The 22,858-nt window shown below is 33.7% G+C and overlaps 1 protein-coding gene across 1 annotated transcript in view; it reads right to left on the minus strand.

Annotated features, from left to right (window-relative positions):
- Nucleotides 1–22,858, minus strand: part of CDH4 (cadherin 4) — a 1,204,972-nt gene that overhangs the window by 1,051,716 nt on the left and 130,398 nt on the right. The gene's annotated exons all lie outside the window — the stretch shown is intronic.

Genomic DNA, 22,858 nt, shown 5'->3' on the forward strand with positions numbered 1-22,858 from the left:
TATACACACACACACACACACACACACATACACACACAATAATGGGGACCAAAAATATCAACAGTATGTGCTATAGAAGATTTGACTAGGAAGAGAATGTTTTAAGTTGAGGAAAATAAGGATTAGTTCATGGAAGAGATACTGGTGGGGGCAGACAGCAGGCAGTGAAGGGTAGTAATAGGAACAACACCCTCATACTCTGAAATTTTTCTTTTCTTACCAGGTAGCACTAGTTAAACATCAACTGCAAAACCTACAGTTTCACCATTAGTCAAGCATGAATTGTAGATTGATCGGTAACCCATTCTCTGTACTAGGTCTGTAATATTCTATACTAGGCATAAACTTTGTGCATAATATATGTTATTAATTATTCATATTGTTCTGTTTATGAAACATTAGAACTGTAAGATATAATTAATTACCTATAATGGTCTTACAATGAATCACATTTCCTCCCAACCCTCCTAACCCCTGCCATATTCTCATTACAGAAGGGCAGCAAGACTTCTCCCACATTGACAAATGATGACAATGTGAACAATGGAGATCAAGGGATCTGCTCACTGAGGACTCTGGCATTCTAGAAGAATTCCCCCAAACTGTGAATGCTCCTTATTCTCTATGTCAAATTCCAAAACATACTTCCATCTGAATTTGCCCATGTCCATTTTCTAGGGTTTTCAGGGAGGTGAAGATTTCTCTGGAATGGGAGATGACTAGCCCCCAGATCTTAATAAATATGCTAACCCTGTTCCACAGATGGTAGAAGCTGCTACTCTATAGATGGAGTTGCTACTCAACATAGGAGATACTACTCTACAAGGTAGGTGCTACTCCATCCTAAAAGCTGCTACTCCACACCTGAAGAATTGTATTCTATCAGCTACAGAAAAGCTACTCTACTAGACCAGGATTTATCCATCCATCAGCCCTACAACTACCAGATTAATGAAAGAATGATTCCTCAAGTTCTTATTCTGGTTAACCATGGGAATTTTGGAGAGAGTTTCAATATCAATTAAAGAAAGAAGTTAGAAGGAGTAGCATGTTTAAGTGGAGAAATTGGTAAATTGAATTTGGACTTTTGTTCCTCAAAGTTCTGCTTGAGGTTCAGACAAGATCCCCAGCAGTCAGTTACAGTATGCAAGATCCACTTCAGGGAAAAGACTGAGTCATCTGTTTATAGGTGATAATTAAATCCACAGTAGTAGACTGGAAAGATCACACAGTGAGATAAAGAAAAGTTGACTAAGGACAAAGCCTTGGGGAACACCCACACATTAGGGTAGGAGGAAGACTGATAAATGAAGGAAAATGGTGAAGCATCCCAAAATCCAAGAAGATGAGAGGATATTGAAAAGGGGGCCAACATTGGTAAATGTTATATACTGTTATGTAAAAACCTAGGGGAATGAGCGACATAGAAAGCACTTAAAGGCAAGTTGCAATTAAGAATCATTGATGACCTTTGAAAGAGAAGAGGAATAGGATTCAAAGCTAAATTGTCAGTATCACAAAGGATATTACAACTATGTATTTACATTTATTAATGAAAAAATCATGCATTAAATTGCTTCTTCAGAGCCTCAAATGGTACTAAATTCTGAGGATACCTAGAGTGATTGCCACTACTTTCAAAGACTAGAATTGAGTGAGACAACACATATAAGAGTAGAGTTCCAGGAAGAAAAGCATACTCCCTAATCCAGAGAGGAAAGGATTCTCCCTAAAAATTGCAGTTTATATATGCCTTCTCATCAATGTGCAATTACTACTTATAATTTTCCAGAAAACCTTCAGCCTACTGTGTTGAAGGTTTTCCCTTGGTTATTCTAATATTTCATGGATGATAGTGATGACAATGGTAATAATACTGACATAAAATTTCCAAAGTAAATATGTTATTTCATTTGGGTCTCCTGACAACCCTATAAAGGAGAAGTTAATGGATTATTATCCTTCAACTTTCAAACGAGGAAACTGAGGCTCAGAAATGTTAAGTGGTCATGGAGTTAGCCTACTAAATTGGGATTTAATATCAGGTCTTCTTCACTGAAAGTCCAGTAGTCTATCAGTTCTGCAACAATATCTTTAATCTGCTATCCTGTGATGCTTCTGTATGAACAGCATTACCAGTTTCACCCAATTATACATATGCATGATGTCATTGTTTATATCATTACTTGAAGGTAAATAAATCATCATTAGCAATTGCAGAAGACTCTATCTGTCTACCAAACAGCTTTTCATTGCCTTCTGGTCACTCATAATTCTGATTCTACAGAAGTTAGGGTACTCCAACATTTACAACCATATTTGTTATCATATCTTACATGGCAAGAAGTTGAATAAAAATAATTTTAAATTATCTTTATACAACAATTTCTTATGCAGTAGAAATGGTCACTATTACTCATATTATAATAAATAGTAACCAAATTATTTGAAATATGTGTAAAAGTATATATAAATATATACTTAATGCATCACTATTGTGAACATAGTTTTAGAAAAAGTAATCTGAATAATTTCTCTTTTTTCTTGATTCAATGTAACCTCTGACATAGAGCTTAATAAAAAATGAAACATTAAAATACAGAAGGAATTAAATAGCTACAGAGATAGATAATCTACAAATCAATATTCTACCATAATAGGAAGTTATTTTTTCTTCCAGATGTTGTACTACATATTTCTTATTCAGAAATTCAGAATTCTGAACCAGTTCCTTGTAAACCAGAATGACTAAGAGGAAGATGAAAACATGAAACTTTAAAAATTTATTCTGTGAAACTATTTTTAAAACTTGCACAATATGTCAGGAATGATCCCTAACAATTCCATTTTCAGATATTTTTGACCTAAACAAATCCACAAATGTATGTTGTATGTGTATACATATAAATATCTACTTTCATGCTCTACTAATTAAAAAAACACTATGTAATCTGTTTTGTTCAAACTTTTTCAATAGCTTCTTTCAATCCTAATTAAAATGTTCACAGAAAGTATAGGTGGTAGGGAGTAAAATATACAACCATAAGTCACATTCAGACTCACTATTTAAAACCAGCAAACCAAGAAAGAAGGAATATGACTCTAACTCTACTTCAGGAACAAAAAAGGACCACTGGAAAATTAAGTAGCAGTAGGATAAAAACAAATGAGAGGGAGCATGAGCAACTAAGTCAAATACTTTCTGAGTTCCTGCATGCTCAGGTTACTACTATATTATCTGGCAATGCTGGACATTGCTCAGCATAAGCAAATTTCCTCGATAGGTTACTCTATTTATGCATCAATTCCTTAAAACATTTAAAGCTTTTTAGATGCCATTTTTCTAAAATATTTTGTATATTTCCTTGAAAGCTATATAATATCCTAGAGACAGCACTGGACTTGGTGTCAGAAAAACAAGTTTAAATCCTGCTTTAGACATATAATAGCTTTGGCATCCAGGAAATGTCCCTTCACTTCCAGTAGCTTTAGTTTCTTTATCTATGAAATGGGGATAATATTAAGAGCTATCCTACAGGTGTTATATGAGAATTCACATATTTAAAGAATTTTTACACATTTAAATGTTAATGATTCTATTCTTGAGCAACAATATACCTCAAGTACTTTCAGTGTCTGTGATTTCATTATTGTGTGCTTACTCTACTGTATTACTGAATATAATGTCACATAAATCTGTTATGAGAGACTGAGGCACACAAGGTCTGAGCTTATCTATTTAATTGGCAAGGCTAGCAACTACCAATAAGGGAGATCAATGGTCCCTCAGTAACTAAATGCCATTCATGCAGTTAGGATAGTTGTTTTATACAGATTAATGGCTATATAAGGTCTAGAAATGCAGCCCCCTAAACTAAGTTTGTGATTGGTTCTTAATTATGTGGTCAGACCACCTCACCCCATGAGTCTTTACCCATCATGGTAACTGGAAAAAACAAATTTGGCCAACATCCTTTGATAAGAACCAATCCCACAGTGCCCTCCAAGATCAAAGATTTTCCAGAGTTTGTGATGTAATGAAGGGAAGAACAGAATTAATCTTCTCTCTGGAGCATTCTCCAGAGGATCTCTTATTTACCAGTCCTGGTATTAGCACTAGGAATTCAATACTAGGAAGACATCTTGTAATCAGGTTGATTGAACCTTCATTTATCTTTCTTATTTCCCTCAAATGGCATTTTGTTTGCTTGCTTATTGAGGATTGGCATTAGATCTGCACAATAATACTCTGAGTCTTAAAGTGTTAAAGCTTGGTTACAAATGATAAAGCTTGATTATAATGGTAACTATTATGATTGACAAAAGTCTTAACTATAAATCAATCAGTAATAAATTTCATAATAAAACCCCTTTACAACTTAAAATATTTATTTATTGGACATATGTACAAAATGTGATAGAAGCTAGGAATATAAAATATTTTTAAAAGCAAGGAATTTATATTTTATTAGAGGATACAAGGTAATTTGAAATGCAGGAAATACTAAGAACTTGTGGTAAGGGGAGATTGGGATAAGCTTTGTGGAGGAAGGCTCCTATCAGCTAAGATCCTGAAAACCCAGAAATGGGGGCATCTAGGTGGATTGAGAGCCAGGCCCAACCATGGGAAGTCCTGAGTTTAAATATGACTTAATATTTCTTAGTTGTGTTACTCTAGACAAGTCACTTAATTCCCACTGCCCAGCCCTTACTGCTCTTCTGCCTTAGAACCAATACACACTATTGATTCCAAGATGGAAGGTAAAGATTTTTAAAAACCCAGAGATGATAATAAGCAGAGGAAAAAAAAACAATATGTTCCCTTTATTGATTTGAAATCTGAGTAATCATATTGAAAGCCAAAAATGTAATGTCAAACTCATAGTCCAAGACAGGGCATGAAACTATAAGATCAAGTAAAGTTGTTAAAGTAGGCAGAAACCAGACTATAAAAGTCTTAAATGCTAGGCTGAGGAGATTGCAATGAGGAGTCTCTGAAGATATTTAGTGGAAAAGGAGCATAGAAGTTGGGGGACTAATGCAGTAGTCCAAATGAGAGGTAGAAAGTTCCTGAAGCTGGGAAGATGGCTATATGAGGGGAGCTAGGTAGAATGGGGGAATAATATAGAGGTAGGTATGAAGATACCAGATATAAAGAAAAGGGAAAGGATACACAGGCCTAAAAAGTTGTGAACTTGAGGAATAAAGGATGATAGAACCTTTCATCCAAAATAGAGAAGCTTGGAGACAAGCAGATTTAAGTAAGAATATATCTTCCATTTGGAATATGTTGAGTTGAAGATGCCTATGGATGGCAACAGGACATTCAAGTGAATATTATTTTAGGCAGTCAGGTATATCTGTGGATAAATCACTGGGTTTGGAGTCAAGAAGACTTTATTTTAGATGTTTATTACCTATTTGACCTTGGAGAAGTCATTTTATCTGTGTTTGCTTTGGTTTCCACATCTACAAAGTGAGGGAAACAACAGCATCTACTTTCTAGATTGTTGTAAGGATTAAATGAAATCATAACTGTCATGCTCAAACCATAGTATTTAGTATATAAGCACTATATAAATAGTGGTTAGTATTATAATTATACTTATTATATTATAGTTTTAGTGGGATTCAATGCTCCCATAATTCATCAACTAACAACTTTCTGCTTATGAATCTCTCTGCCTTTAACTAGACTAGTTCTCAGATAACCAAGACACTTTCTAACCCAGTGTCCATACTTAAAAGCCATTCCACAGCTTAAGAAATATTCTAACATAATGATAAGGGTGATAAAAGAAAGTTCTAGAGGATTCAACTTGGATTTATGCTTCTGTTTTGATACCCTCTGAAGACATCACTTTAAGCTCCTTGATTTCATCTATAAATAATACTTACACTATCTAGATGATATAGTTGTTAAGTAGAAAGCATTTTGTAAACCTTAATGTGGTATGGAATTCTGAATGATTGCCAAGAGGTATCAGCGCCTCATTGGAAGTTCTTAGGAAAAGATTAGATGATACTTGGCTTGGTATGTTTTAAAGGGAATTTCCTATTGCATGCCATGCCTTGAGGAGACATCAGAGGAAGACTTAAACATTCATCTGGACTTCAATCTCCCTCCACTCTAGGTAGTTTCCCTCCTCCCTCCTCAATTTTCAGTTTCCTTTTGCATGTGGATTTCTCTGTTAGATTGTAAGCTCTTGGAAGACAGGAACTTTATTTTTCTTATTTGCATCCCTAATGCTTAGTGTAGTGCCTGGTACATTGTAGGCACTTAAATGTTTGTTGACCATCAAAATAGGAGAAAAAAAACTATGGTAAGAATATTATTTCACTTCTGAGGTTCATAATTATCATAATGAACAATAATTATTCTACTTTACTAGAAGGTAGTACTATATTCAGAAGCTATAAAGCTGCGCAATGTTTTTTTGCCCTAGCCAAATGGCCACAGACTTCTCAGTTGTCAGATATTTGGTCGTGTTTATAGCATTTTTTTAAATTTTGGAAATTTTTAGTTTAGAATATTTTTCGATGGTTACAAGATTCATGTTCTTTCCCTTCCCTGCCCCCAAACCCCTCCTCTAGCTGACGTGCAATTCCACTGGGTTTTACATGTGTCATTGATCAAGACCTATTATCACATTATTGATATTTGCACTAGGATGATCATTTGTAGCCTACATCCCCAATCATAGTCCCATCAACCTATGTGACCAAGCAGTTGTTTTTCTTCTGCATTTCTGCTCCCACAGTTCTTTCTCTGAATGTGGATAGTGCTCTTTCTCATAAGTTCCTCAGAATTTTCCTGGGTCATTGCATTGCTGCTAGTAGAGAAGTCTATTATATTTGATTGTGCCACAGTGTATCAGTCTCTGTGTACAATGTTCTCTTGGTTCTGCTCCTCTCTCTCTGCATCAATTCCTGGAGGTTGTTCCAGTTCCCATGGAATTCCTCCAGTTCATCATTCCTTTGAGCACAATAGTATTCTATCAATAAAAGATACCATGATTTGTTCAGCCACTCCCCAATTGAAGGGCATCCCTTCATTTTCCATTTTTTGCCACCAAAAAGAGCACAGCTTGTTTATAGCATTTTAAGCCCATTTTCTTACTGCAAGTCATCATTTCTCATTGCTATAAGTGAATCAGTCTCTGAGGCAAACTGTTACTTCAGTCAGACACATTGCCAATCACATACTACTACACAGCATCCAACATTAGGATAAGAATTAATAAAATGCACAAAATGCTTAGATATTTGATCCACATTATGTGAAATTTGTACATATTTTGGAAATTTTTAGCTGATTTCATGTTTTGATTTCTATCTGGATACTGAGGAGTAGATTGTTACAGGCCAAATTCCTTAATAAAGTTAAAAAATAAAATATTTACCTTTTATCTTACCATAAATTCTAAGACAGAAGATTGGCAAGGGCTAAGCAACTGGAGTTAAGTGACTTGCCCAGTGTCACACATCTATATATGTCTGTGGCCAAATTTGAACCCAAGCCCTCCTAACTCCAGGGCTGGCTATATCTACTGTGCTACCTAAGCTGCCTCCTAAATAAAGTTATTTAACTCTTGTTGTCTTCGGTTAGCATCTTGGTTCAGAGTTAATCATCTTCTACACACTTTAGGGTTCTCTCTTTATTATTTTTCATTAAAATCTAAAGGTTTTTTGAAGTGTGTTTTCCTTTTGGGTTTCCTTTTCTTTATTTGTAGAATAAGGCTGCAATGAAGGGCCTTTTTCCTACTAAATAAAGTTGACCAAATTTTAGGACATCTCATTCCCAGTGTGGCTTTGTCTGATGTGCTGAGCATGGGAGTAGAAACCCTAAAGCCAGCAAGAATGGAGATGGTTTCCTTCTCTTTATGAGAAAATGGACTATAAAACGTTAATGCTTTACTCAAAATGGGCCAATAAAAGCCTAATTAAAAGGGCATTCTTACATGTGCGAGTAAGCATTGTCTAAGCTGGTATTTGTCTCCCTGTGCTCATTGCCAAGCAAATCAAAGAGTTTCTCCTTCAGCTTCCAGACATACACACACTGCTAGTGTCATTCCTACAAAAGTTTGGCTCAGAGTGTAGCAAATGGATCTGTAATGGTTATCATCTTAACAATAAGCTTATTTAGAGTAGAGGACCATGAGGCCAGCCTTTGGGGACAATATAATTGTTGCAAGGAATTTTAGGTTAACTGTCCCCTTTATACACTAAGCTGTTTGAAAAAAAGTAGAAGTCTTTAGGAGGTTAAAGACAGACCTCATATGTGGCAGATAGCACCAAAATACCCTGGTGGGGCCAGGGGAGGGGCAGGCTGAGTAAAAAAAAAAAACAGCCACCTTTGCTGTTCATCAAATTATCTTTGCTTCTGAGGAGACAGAGAGGATGCAGATTGTTCCAATTCATTTCAATTTCCTGAATTATCACTTGATGTGTAAATTATTTATCTCTAGCATCTAAAAGGAAAGCTCAAAGAGATGGAAAAATTGCCTAGGACACTGGGAAAAAGTCCATTTAGACATAAGGGTATTTTATGCAAGGGTTTTAGTTATCCATTAAGCTCAGAGATAAATTACATTAAAATGGACTACAGGAAAAAATGCTTTCAGCTTTAGATTTTTCCAGGCTGGCACATTCCAGACCCAGGTCAAAATGTTTCTGAAGTTATAGAATCACACAGGATGAGAGGATCTCATCGATCACTTAGTCCAATCTATACCTGAATAGAAATAACTCCAACATCTGCTGCTTCATATGATCTGGCTGACATGCATGACAATTAGAGTTACCATGGCAGAGTGCTTAGTCTTGGCAGTCAGGATATCAAATCAGATCCAACTTTTTATACTTTTTAAGGCATGGAAGTGGTATCCGTGGGCAAGATACTTAACCTTGCCTGGCCTGTTTCTTCATCTCTAAAATGGGAATAATAATATCTAAAAAGGTTGTGGTGAATCTAAAATGAGATAATGAATATAAAATGTAATATAAATTTCACCTATTATTATTAACAGCCTGGGTAAATTGGTCACTCAGCAATCACATTCCGGTGACACCAGTCCTTTCTCATTTTTTTTCCAAGGAAGCTCACTATATTTTTGGATAATTATATTTGCAAAGGAGATTTTCCTTATATGAGGTTAAATCTGTACATGTAACATCTCTCCTGTTTCTTATGTTTGTCTTCTGAAGCCAAATAGAGCAAGGAAATAGACTCATATCCACCATAAACTCTGTTTTCATCAACTCTTTAAAAGCAAGTTGAGCAAAAAGAGAGTTAACTCAAATTAAAATCTATGATGCAGTAGGGGTGATTAATTTGAACACTTTCAATGCCACAGAATGAAATTGGGCTTTATGTGTTGCCTGTGTGGAGTAGAGCAACAGTATATTAAGGCAGTTTACAAGGTAATGAGTTAGATAACGGTAGTTGAATAAATTCACAGGCCAGCGTTGTAAGCATTATGCAATCTGTGATGGTTTGGCACATAGTCTGAGATGCTGAAATTAATTTTAATGGAAGAGGAAATGTTAGTCAGCGTGACAGAGTGCTGAAAAAAGGAACACTTTGGCAAGTCTAGGTCCCAAGTGACTTCATGTCCCCAGGCACAAAGTCTACCGCATTTCAGCCACTACCATTAAATAGGGTGGCAATTGACTTGCCTCCAGTGGAGGAAGAACTAGATTTGTAATTTAAATAGTGTGAAAATAACCTACATATCAAAACAACATCAAGGAGTAGAAGAATTAATCTTCCTAAAGGGAAATGGGGCAGTAACTATAGAGAGAAGGGAGCAGATATGAATTTCAAGATCACAAGTTAGGACTTACAGGTTAGAAAAAAAACAAGAAAATCCCCTAACTTCAATTTAACATATCTAATGTCAATAAAGGGGACAAAAATGCATTTATTTAAGCTGAATTAGAATGAGAGCAGAAGAAAAGAACAATAGTCATTTTTCAAAGGAGGCTCTAATTTTAGCTAGAGGTATCCTGTCAATTCAGAAATCACATATATGGTAGGAACTGGTCCCTTTGGGCTTATGCTTGGAGCTTCCCATATCCAGAAAGTATACCAAGGTTTTCTACTGAATAGTGACTTTCTGTACCAGTTATGAACAGGATAATGCTTGCCTTCTGGCCCTTGGAATTTCATAGTTTTTAAGGTATTAAACTGCCTAGAGACCACAAATCAAATGAAGAATTCAACAGAAAGACAACTGAACAATAAAAGTTTTTGTCCATCTGCCCTAGCCCATGGCCCCACACAAATTAATAGCCCCCTCTACATACACACACAATCCCAAAGGGGAAAAAATTAACTTTAACTAAGATAATTTCACAGTGGAATTTAGGATTCATTAATTCCCACATACAAAATAGATATTGGAGACACGTACATTAAGAGGTATATCTACTTTCTCCTAAGTGCTTGCATTCCCCTAAAACCCAAAATGGCATCATGCATTCCCTATCACCAGCAGGATATACACCCAACATTACTGAAGCCTACATGTTGTATTAAAACTTTGCAGTATGCCATACACTCAGCTCTTTTTTGTCTGAGGGATATTTCTATTTTGAGTCAGTCTGACAACTTCCATTCATGTCCTATTACAGGTGGCTCCCTAAAGAAACAGGTCAGTTAGTCTAGTCTACTGCTTATTAAATGCTAACTTCAAACCCTCAATATCAATAAATCAAGTGAAATGTTTAAAAGGCTTGTTATCTTTACAGATTTGCTATCCATTTTCACTTATTTGTGGATTTAGTTTCTGCTGCATAAAAAGTGACACACTTTCTTCCTCATAATGTTTATCATATCATATCATCTGATGTGCAGGAATCGCAGAATGTTAAAAAGGAGCAATGTGTTTGCATCCTTTCCATAGCAGGGATCTTAATTAAAAAAAAAAAGATAAAACTTTAACCTTTAAATAGGGACAAAGAGTAGCCATTCCTTAAAATAACACAGAAATAAGTACTTATAGGCATATGAACTAAAGTACCACCTTCATTTATAACAAAGTTTTCCCTAATATTTTGCAAAGATATTTTGTCTTCTATCTTATAAAAACCTCTTCACTTTCAATTTTTCCATGTTTTATAAATTTAAAAAACCTACCATATATCTTATGCTCACTAAGTAGATTTAATTATAAATTCCTAGGTTAAAAACCCTTCTATATACTTCTATGAAAATACCATTATCCCTTAGTTTAAAAGAGTGTTTATCCAACCCAAGGCCATTTGAAAGTAAGAATGAGCTCAAAAAGGGTAATGGTTAATTAACACTCAACAGGGCTGCCCATTGCCCCTGATGTAAGATAAAAGGAGGTCACATATGGAGTTTCTCATACCTGTTACAGGCCAATGATTTTTATTCCAGGACCAGCTCTTGGCTACACTTCAGCACCTCAAAGTCAGTCCATTTTACTTCCTAAAGTGATCATTCTTAGATTTCTTTTCCTTGATGTGGCTATTGCAAAACAGAGATTGAGATATACCAAGAAAAATTCAATTAAATTATACTGAGGAGAATGCAGATTGAGTATCAGCAACTCTAAACCAAGGTCTTTACATCTAACAACTCAAAAATAGATATGATGTAACAACATATTTCTATAGCACTTAAGGAATTACAAGCTTTTTCTTCATAACAACCTTGAGAGGTTATAACATTATTTTACAGGTTAGGAAATTTCCCATGTTTACACAATAATTAAGAGGTGGACCTGAGTTTAACTTGGGACTCATTGCTCCAAGTAAAATACTGATTCTACTAGAAAATTAATAACAACAATAATAATAGAAGTCTCACATTAATATACTGCTTTAAGGTTTGCATATAACACATTTTCTCCTCACACCCTATAACTGAATTTAGCACAATACCTTATACAAAGTAAACACTTAATAAAGTTTGCTGTTTGATCAAGTAATGTATTATTTTTACCATTTTATTCTTTTATTTTTATTTAGAATATTTTTCCATGGTTACAGGATTCATGATTTTCCCCAATCCTTCCCTTGCCCCTCCTGGGGCTGACCAGCAATTTCACTGAGTTATATATGTATCATTGTTCAAAACCTATTTCCATTTTATTAATATTTGCAGTAGAGTGATCTTTTAACATCAAAAACCTAATCATATCCCTATCAAACTACTGATCAATCATATGCTTTTTTTCTGCATTTCTACTCCCACAGTTCTTACCCTAGATGTGGATAGGATTTTTTCTCATACGTTCCTGTGGACTGTCCTGGATCATTGCAATGCTGCTAGTAGAAAAGTCTATTTAGCTTCCAATTAATTTTACATTTGCCTTTACATGGACCCCTATCAAGTACTTTTGCCATTTAACAAAAATTAGTTTCTTGAGATTATTCAAAGTTAAGTGATTTACCCAATATCACACCGCTATTTACTGTCTAAAGTGGATTCAAATCCAGGTTTCCTGATTCAAAGTCTAGAACTCTGCTCACTCATGCCTCATTGCCTCTATTAATTTTAAATAAATTTAGTTCAATAATCATTTATTAAATTCTTACTACATGTTAAGCAGAGTGAGAGGCAGCAGCGATAAAAAGATAATAATATACAAAGAAAAAAATGGTATGTAAAAGGTATAATTAGTTTAATAGGTATAAACATATATAATGTAATTCTACACATATATTAAATTTAACAAGGAAGAAACTAAACAGCCTTGTGTCACCTTTTGAATTTTTTTCTTCTTCGTATTTTTTAAAAATACTTATGTAATGTTCCTTTTTTGTATCTCTATCACTACAAACCTACTCTTAACATCCCTTATCACAAATAAGTACTCAAACAAAACAACACATTTCCAATGTCTGTAAAATGCATGTTTTATTCTATACCTCTAGTCCATTTCAAGTACATTTTTTTAAACTGGAAAAAACTTCATTTGAAAAGACAAAAGGTCAAGAGTGTCAAAAGAATTATTTTTAAAAAAGAAAAAGGTAAAAGGAGGGATATCAAGTAGTATCAGATTTAAACCTTATTATTATAAAACAGTAATTATCAAAATAATCTGGTACTACTTAAGGAATGGAAAAGTAGATCACTGAAATAAAAAAAGACATACCACAGTTGTAAAAGAATATAGGCAAGGTGGGTGGCTCAGTGGATTGATAATCAGGCCTAGACATAGGAAGACCTGGGTTCAAATTTGAAATTAGATATTCCCTAGCTATGTGACCTGAGTCAAGTCACTTAACACCCATTGCCTTGTTCTTACCACTCTTCTGCTTGGAACCATTGCATATAATTGGTTCCCAAAGCAGAAGGTAAGGGTTATGTTTTTAAAAAAGCATTGTGAGATGTAAGATGACTAATTTGAATACATTGAATTTAAAAGTTTTTTTTAATAAATAAAATTAACATAACCAGGATTAGAAGGAAAGCAGTAAGATGGGGGGGGGGAATCCATAGACAGTTGCCTGGATAGAAGTCTCATATCTAAAATATGTAGGGAACTTTTTCAAATTAATAAGACTATGAGCCATTCCCCCAAAAGATAAATTTTCAAAAGAAATAAATAGACATTTTTGGGATGAAGAAATCAAAGTTATACATGCATATATGAAAAAAAATTCCCTAAAACCATTGATTAGTGAAATATCAATCAAGCAGATTTTTCTCTTGTTTTGTTTCATAACAAACAATAGGCAAGATTCAGTGTTAAGATTGTATATTTGTATTTGTTCAATCATATTCAGTCATATTTGACTCTCTGTGACCCCAATTAGAGTTTTCTAAGCAAAGATCCTGGAGTAGTTGAATGATTTGCCCAGCATCACACAGGTAAGTGTGTAAGTATCTGAGTGTGAATTTGAATTCATGAACATGAGTCTTCTTAGCCCTATTCTCTGTGCCACTTAGCTGCCTATTTTCTGTATACCAAATAGCAAATACTTCAAATGTCTTCTCCATATATTCTCAAAATTCTCAAAAACCTTACCAGTTTCTCAGGGAATATTATTAATCAACCAGCATTTGTTAAGTTATTTATTCAAAAGTGCTGCAGAAACCAAATACAAGCAAAAACAGATAGTCTCTACAATATAAAACTTCCAAAGAGAGCATTTGGGATACAAACTACTGACTGAGTAAAAGTGTAAGGAGTGGGAAATGTAGGGTAGAGAGATATTCTAGAATGAGAAAGCTATAGACTCTGAAGGTTATTTCAGGATGAGAGACATGATGGCAAATGTCTAGAAAGTCAGAATAAGAGCTAGGGAAGAAATACAGGATGGCTGTCTTGAGGTCTTTCCTCAAAATGGAAATTTTGGGAAGAACTCACCAAAGAAAGACAGGGGCTATAGGCACTGAAGGGAGTTCCAGGGTGAGAAGCAGCCATGATACATGAGTATATAAGGAATTTAGACTAATATGTGAATACTAGTAGGGACCAAAGCCAGGAGAAAAATTCAGCTAATAACTCCAATAATATACAATTAAAATGACAACAAAATGTTTCAGAATCAAACTGAATAAGATGTCCAGTCTTGATCCCAAAAGATCAAAGATGAATTTGCTTCCTTCAAATAATAGGGAGGTGATGAACAATGGTTATATAATGTTGCAGATGCTGTCAGATGTGAATGTTACATTGCTTGGCTTTGCTAAACTATTATTAAATGCAATAAATAAGGGAATTTGATAATGATTGTATTTTTAAATACAATGAAAATATTAAATTTAAAAACTGAAAAATATTAAATAATAATGATAGCATTCCTGATCTTTTAAAAAAAAGTTTTACTTCATAGTTTTATGTTTTGGCCTTAATTTGAATCCCCTTTTCTCACTATAGCTAAGAACTTAGACTATTCTCAAAGCTGTTATTATATAGTAAGGAGTAGTTTCCTGATGAAGACAAAATTTAATTCCAAATATCTGATGAGAGATATCAAGTCAACCCAAATTTTCTCCTTTTAAGCCTAATCTTCTTCAATTACTTCAGCAGAACTTTATATGGCATGAACACCACACCCTTCACCATTCCAAATGGCCTCTTCTTAAAATTCTCTGTCCTTCCTAAAATGTGACCACACAAACTGAATATCATAGTCCAGATATGGTTTGAATAATGGTGAAAGTAACTACTTTCTATAGTCTGGAAGCAGTCTCCCTTAATGAAGTTTAAGATCACATTTTTTTTGTCTGCTATTAATCACTATTCATTTCTATTGAGTTTGTGGCATAATAAAATCCCAGGATGCTTTTTTTTTGGATGTACTTCTGGCCATGTTATATTTCTGAACTTGATTTTTTAAAAATATAGCCTCAAATTGATTTTTTCTAAAAATCAATCTGAAGCTATATATTTATCTCTGTTAAGTTTTTTTTTCTTCTTTAATTTGGAACACAAGTTCTAGCCTCTTGAGATCTTTTTTAAATCACAAACTCTGTCATTTAACATGTAGAATATTCCTCCAAGTTTTTAATTATCTGTCCTAAAAATTTGAGTTTTCACTTGATTGAGGGCACTGGTAAATCTAGACATTCTAGTCATTGCTGGAGGATAAGATTCTACTCAGCTATAGAAAGTAGTTATGGTATTTCAAAACAATGAAATCCAGTTAACTGACAGTTACTGTCTCAATGGCAAAATTAGCTTTCTACTGCTGGAATAATTAATTTATTTTAACTGCAAAAAGATTTACCTTAACTGCAGAAAAATACCCAACTCAATTTATTTTTTAACACAATGTCATACAGCAGTGGCATAAATGAATATACATGTATCTCTAGACCTCACTATAATAATCTAAAGGACTAGGCTTAATTTTCCAGAGAGAATATTTTACCCAAAGATTAATGTTGATGTCTACAATGAAAATATATCTATGATAACCTAATTCTACTGCATATATTTAAAATACCAGGGCTTTTACATATTAAACCACTAATATAATCTTGTCCTTTGTTTATTCACTATGGCAGTATTACTTAAAACAAGATTTATCACACATCTTGGAAGCCATTAAAATAAATTATTTCTATTATTAAAATTAAGACAAAGCAAGGTGCGATAACATTTCACAGATACTTAAGCATCACATCTTTCAAAATGCAAATGTGTACAATCCCAGACTTTGTTGAACACTGTACTTTTAGGCATTGTGATAAATAGTTTACAATCTTATAAGTCTCCCTCAGTCTTCATTAGTAGAGAGAAAAAACTATAAAGCCTGATCCACTTAAAATAATTGTGACAGCTACCATTAAAAAATCCTTCTATGATTTGTCTCTCTCTCTCTCTCTTTCTCTCTCTCTCTCTCTCTCTCTCTCTCTCTCTCTCTCTCTCTCTCTCTCTCTCTCTCTCTCTCACACACACACACACACACATTCAGTTATCATCAGAAGTTGTGGGAGTTAATATCCTGAATTACATTTTCCTCTCAAGGAAGGGAAGGACTTGCTAATTATATAAAAGATAAAAAATGCTTAAAACAAATCAGAACTATTATACTACATCATGATGTGCATTTCACATGTAACAGACTCACCAGGATTCACAAGGACCTCATTGGAACAAGAAGTGTGATTTTTAGTTGTTTTTCTAAGGAACTTTTCCTCTTTTATGAATTCTGATCTTCTTTAGCAAGTACATAGCATGTATTTATAAGATGGCTGAAAATAGGAGTATATTTTGTGGCCACAGAAGGGGCCATAAATGGCAAGTGAACCTGTGACCTCAGCCTCATTAGTGTCATACAATCACTGTGCTAGTTCTTTGGACATTCACACATCTTAAGTGAAGGGAATTAGAAGATCTAAGTACCATGGAAAGTAACTAACTCTTAAATGACCTTTTTTATTTCATATTTTAGGTAGTATCAGATTACAAATAAGGCTTTTCCTTAAGAACAATACCACACTTTATTTCCTGACAATACAATTTCTTTTACTTTCCATTTAAGTCACCAGCACACTACTCCCATGTTCAAAGTTCTTCTTCCAATATTTGTAGTTAAAGGTGAAAATAAATCTTCCAGATATTAAATCAACAATCTTCCAGTATAAATAAGATGAATAAATTATAAAGAGAGAAACCTTGTAGGTTTGGTCTATACGGTATAAATTCAAATACATAGTTGAAAAGGCATCTGGAAAATTCAGTGAAAGTCTCACTTATCTTTCAGTTATCAATATTACAAACACAAGGTTTGCATTTTGTTGTCTCACTTGTCCTAGATTTGGTGGCTATACAGACCTATTCTTGATACACCAGGTATTACATAAAGAAAGCATTGATACTTGGAGGTATGTTTTAAAATTATAATAACTACAAGAAAAATTAACTACTGAGGATAATAGAATACACATTCGATAAAAATGGCTAAATAAAAGAACTAACATTTATTTTTAATTAATAATTAATTATGAATATTTTCCATTGTTACATGATTCCTGTTCTTTCCCTCCCCCTTCCTGGAGCTGACAAGCAATTCCACAAAGTTATATATGTATCATTGTTCAAAACCTATTTCCATGTTATTACTATTTACAATAGAGTGATCATTTAGAGTCAAAATCCAAATTATATCCCCTTCAAACGATGTAATCAATCATATGTTTAAGAGCTAACATTTATGTAAAAAAAACTACTTTAAATTCTATCATATTCATCATCAGTTATTTTAGTTGAATCATTTTTCTAAGCAATAATTAAAATTTGAAAGTAACTTTGTCTAAATTAATTGCATTAAACATATAACTTTTTAAACATCATATATGTAAGAATACAAGAGAGTAAAGAAGTAAACCAAAAACAGAAAGCTTATGAGATATGCCTTTTCTTTTTACATGTTACTAATGAAGCATGAAACTGGCTCATTTTGAATTAAGCCAGAGTTTTCTCATTTAATAAAATTTCCAAGATTCAAAATGATATAGAGAGAATGCATGTTCTGCATATTATGAGGATATTCATGTTAATAAAAATCTAGAAATATGCTTTTAATTTGAATTTTTCTTGAGCAAGATTTAGCAAGGGGTCTGTTTTGAATCCTATCTACAGGAGTTTTATGACTACATTACAAAAGGGACTCATAATAAGGAAATCAAACCTGTCAAGTAGTCATAAGATACTAACAACTAAAAGAAAAAACACTTGATCAAATAATTTTCCTTGAGCTTCATTCTACCTGGAATTCTGTGATTCTATATCAATTTAAGAGCAAGACCCCAATATCAAAGCAGATGACTGTCAATGTTAACTAGTCTTGTATAGAACTGCTTGTTTTTTTTAAATACACCTTATATATTAGCCACGTAATGAATGGCAACATTAGCCATGATTTGGATTTTAGCCATAAGGTGCATACATAGATAAATGTTCATCAGTGCAATTTAAAATCTGTTCCTTCTTGTATGCTCTTGGCTCCTGTCCACACTTTAGCTATAATGTAAATGACAGCTGCTTTTTGGAAGGGAATTTGCTATAGTTTCTTTTACTTTAATTTGTGATCATTTTTCACTGTTTTCTTTTTCAATTTATAACTGCATTTTAGATATTTATACTTTATATTTACTCAGCATTTACTCAGCATGAATTACTTGAAGCATCCTCAAAGATAGAAATGCAGATTTCTGCCCTCTGTGGCAAAGAATAACACTCAATTCTATTTAAAAGAGAAAGGATCCCAAGAGATATTTAATATCTAATGGTGGAATTACAATATTGAAACACATGGAGGTTAAGCAGGGCTATAGTTTAAATAGTTATTATCTCAATAATCACTTATGTCATCTGATGAAAAGAATATGTTACCACCGCAACTTTTTTTTGAGAACAGGAACTGTGCTTTTCATCTCTATGTCCCTAGTTCTTAGCATAGAACTTTATTATGTGGTAAGTACATAAGATGTTTGAATAAATAACTCCCTCTTAATTGCAGTGTTATAGTTTTAAAAAGCTCTTTCAAGTGGTTAAGGAGAACCTTTCAGTCTCATGGAGAACTTTGAGCAGGGTCCATTTAACCATCCAAGGATCTATAGATTGTGGTAATAGATATTGAATTATTGTAAAAAAATGTATATATATATATATACACATATATATGCATACATATGTGTGTATATATACATACACATGTACAGGAACAAAATGTGACCTGAGAAATTGATCTGATACATCAATAACATTCTAATTTAGATTGTTGAAGATCATCTGATTTCAATGAATGTTTGAAATGATCCAGTGGTGGCCCAGTCTAGTACAAAGGGATTCAAGAGAATGGAAAGTACCCTAGATCAAGTAGTAGGAGCCTTAAGTTAGAAACAGCAGGTATCTCATCTATTTGTAGATGATAAATATAAGCCTCAGACAGGTGACATGATTTATACAAGATTCTAGCAAGAAGAGCCACAACTTACATACAAGTCTAATATTCAATCCAAAGAGTTTTCCACTACACTATGCTGCCTCTTTATTGTGTAGGGTAAGATTGTATGTCAGAACAAGTACTTAAGAGACAGCTTCAGAAGAAATGTAAGGACACGGTATGAATGAATGGTTCCATTAGTGTGGGTTGGGGAGGCAACATTGGTCTTTATGTTAAGAATTGTATGACTTTAGAAAAATAACTTAATTTCTCTGAGCTTCAATTATATCATCTCTAAAGATGGAAATAACAATAGCTGTATGAATTAACTCCTAATAACACGTTATAAGGAAAGCACTTTGTAAACCTTAATAAGTACATAAATGCGAAATATTTCTTTGATCTGCATGTTAGGAAGCTAAGCTCTGCCTTTACCCAAAGTGGGGGGTGGGGATAGAATAATGTTACACAGCATGTCAAAATAATAATTGAAGGCCTACATACCAATTTCTGGCTCGTGATTTGGCTATTTACCACTTCAATATTTAATAGTAAATCACTTTTGAGGTAGGGAGGTAATCACAGCAGTAGTTATATGTGTCATCTGCCTTAACAGGCCAAGGGCATTCTGTCTTTCTCTTCCCCAGCAGAACAAATAGTTTAAATCATATGGCCTAATCTTTACAATCAGTGTGCTCCCAGGAACTTAAAACTCACCATTTTTCAGACTGAAATGTGCGATTGGCAGTAATCCATAATCCTGACACCATGTCACCACTGCCAATGGGCCTGGCCAGACTGCTGCCTTTGCATTTTTTAAATGTTTTATGGGCTCTACACCCCCTGGATTAAATATCTTGGACTTATCAAGCACCCTGCCATCCACTAATGCCATGGGCAAAAAAATAAAATAAAATAAAAAAGAACAAACTCTCAAGATATGTCTGCTTCTTCTTAAATCCTTCATATCAAGGGCTCAGAGCTTTGAAAGCTAAGGAGTTTCTTCCCCTTTACTATTCAGGTTTCCCTACATGTAACTCAGAGATGTTTTATGCAGAAATCTAAAAAATAAAATGAAAAAAAAAACAGATGGGTCCAGCAGACCTATTGTTAGTTACCCTCAATAACAATAATTTCTGTTAATAATATTATGCAATTAATCAGCAGAGGTTTTTAATGTTTTGGAGAAAATAGGCCGTGCCTTAGAAAAAAGTTCTTCATCAGTTCTCTAGTTGCTAAGCTGGGTGCTAGTATTTAGCTTTAGTTCTTGTCTTAAAATTCCTTATCTGTTAAATAAGATAATCCACATTTGTAGAAGCACTGTAAGATTTTCCAAGCACTTTCCTCATGACCTTGTGATATGGGTATTATAGCTATTATTCTCTCCATTCCTATAAAGAAACTGAAGTCATGAGAGGTAAGGTGACTTGTTCATGATCAGACATTAAAAATTTTGAGAATGGAATTGGACTTAGGTCTTCCTAACTGCAGCACAAGCACCGTATCACTAAGAGATTATTCTCACAATTTTATATACCACACTGACTTAATACACCATATTGTCTCAATTAAAAACTTTTGAAAATATATAAAACTATATGTGTGTATATATATATATATTTAAAATATAAAGCTAAGAAACTCAGACTCAATGGGACCCAGATGAAAAAAGTAAAAGTAGCTATAGTGATATGAAAAAAATGTTCCAAATCACTATTAATTAGAGAACTGCAAATTAAAACAACTCTAAGATATTCATACTTATCAGATGGACCAAAAAGGAAAATAATGAGTGTTGGAAAAGATATGGGAAAATTGGGACACTAATATGCTGTCAGTAGAATTTTTAACTGATACAACCATTCTGGAAAGCAATGTTGAATCACACCCACAGGGTTCTAAAATTATTCTTGCCCTTTGAACCAAAAATATCACTCTTATGTATATACCTAAGAGATGAGATAGAGAGAGGAAAAAGATCTACTTGTACAAAAATATTTTGGCAGATCCTTTTGTAGTGGCAAAGAATTCTAAAATTTGGAGGTGTCTACCAACTGGGGACTAGCTAAACAAATTGTATATGATTGTAATGGAATACTATTATGTCATAAGAAATAATGAACAGAATGAGCTCAGAAAAACATTGAAAGACTTAAATAAACTGATGTGAATTGAACAGAACAAGTAGAACAGTGATTACAGTTAACAGAAATATTGTATGATTATCCACTGTGAAGAACTAAACTATTATCAGCAAAGCAAGGTTCAAAGGGACTCATGATAAAAAATGCTATCCATGGCTAAAGAAGGAATTTTAGGTGTCTGATTACAGATAAAAGCAAGCCATTGTTAATTTTATATCTTCCATGATTTTTTAAAATATTTATGTGACGTCTTCCATCACAACATGAAATATGTATTATACAGAAACACTGGTATAACCTATATTTACTTATTCAAGGGGAAGGATGCAAAAGAGGAGAGAATCTGAATTGCAAAATATCAGAAAACAATTATGAAAATTATTTCCACGTATTTCAAAAACATTTAAGAGTTAAATTAAAAAATTTGAAGACTCAGTGGGAGCCAGAATAATTCAATTTCTTGGCTATCCAAGACTGAGAAATTGAGTCATTACTAAACCAGAAACTTTAATGTAACCCTGGAGTCTCTACTTTTTCTCTGCATTTTACAAAAGTCAAGTGAAATGTTAGTTATTCCTTTGTATTACTCCACAAACCAACATCTTTACTCCTAGGAGTTTCCATTCTGGAAATTATGAAGAGCATCTGAATAATACTATGTTTATTTGGCCAAACTTTGTGACAAGTGAGACAAAACCTTAAACAAATGAGTTACTCTTCTCTTCCATTAAAGAGAGAAAAGAAAGAGAAAAGAAATTTTCGAACAGTACCTTACCCTTCAATGAAAGGTTGTTTATCGGCCAAGAGTGTGGAGGTTAAGTCTCAGTGAAACTTCATGACATCCATATCTCACTCTGGGAGAAGGTAATATAACAGAGTTTCCTGAAGTGCTCAGATGTGAGCTTTTCACTGTAACTCGGAAATTTCCTCAGAATGCTTTCTTATATCCTTAAGTACTTCCCAACATTCATTCAATCAATCAGCAAACATATATGGAGTGCCTATGTAAAAGACATTGTGCTAAATGTTGAAATTATAACAATAAAAGTAAAATTAAAAGAAATTCTATCTCAAGAGGCTAACATTTTCATGGAGGGGCAGAAAATGTGCACATATTGATCTCTATATAAGATATATACAAATTAGTTTCAAAATATTATTAGCATTGAATTTTCAGTATATAAAGGAATTTCTTGAACCCCAATATAAATAAAATTTAAAAATCATTTCAGGATTCTGATTACAAAGCAGTGCTGAAGTTCTGCCCAATTAATAGGTTTATACAAATTCCCCTTCCCAAACTTAGTCAGAACTTCTCAGATATTTGAATATGGTTC

Source organism: Monodelphis domestica, chromosome 1, assembly GCF_027887165.1.
Source record: "Monodelphis domestica isolate mMonDom1 chromosome 1, mMonDom1.pri, whole genome shotgun sequence".
Taxonomy (NCBI): Eukaryota; Metazoa; Chordata; class Mammalia; order Didelphimorphia; family Didelphidae; genus Monodelphis; species Monodelphis domestica.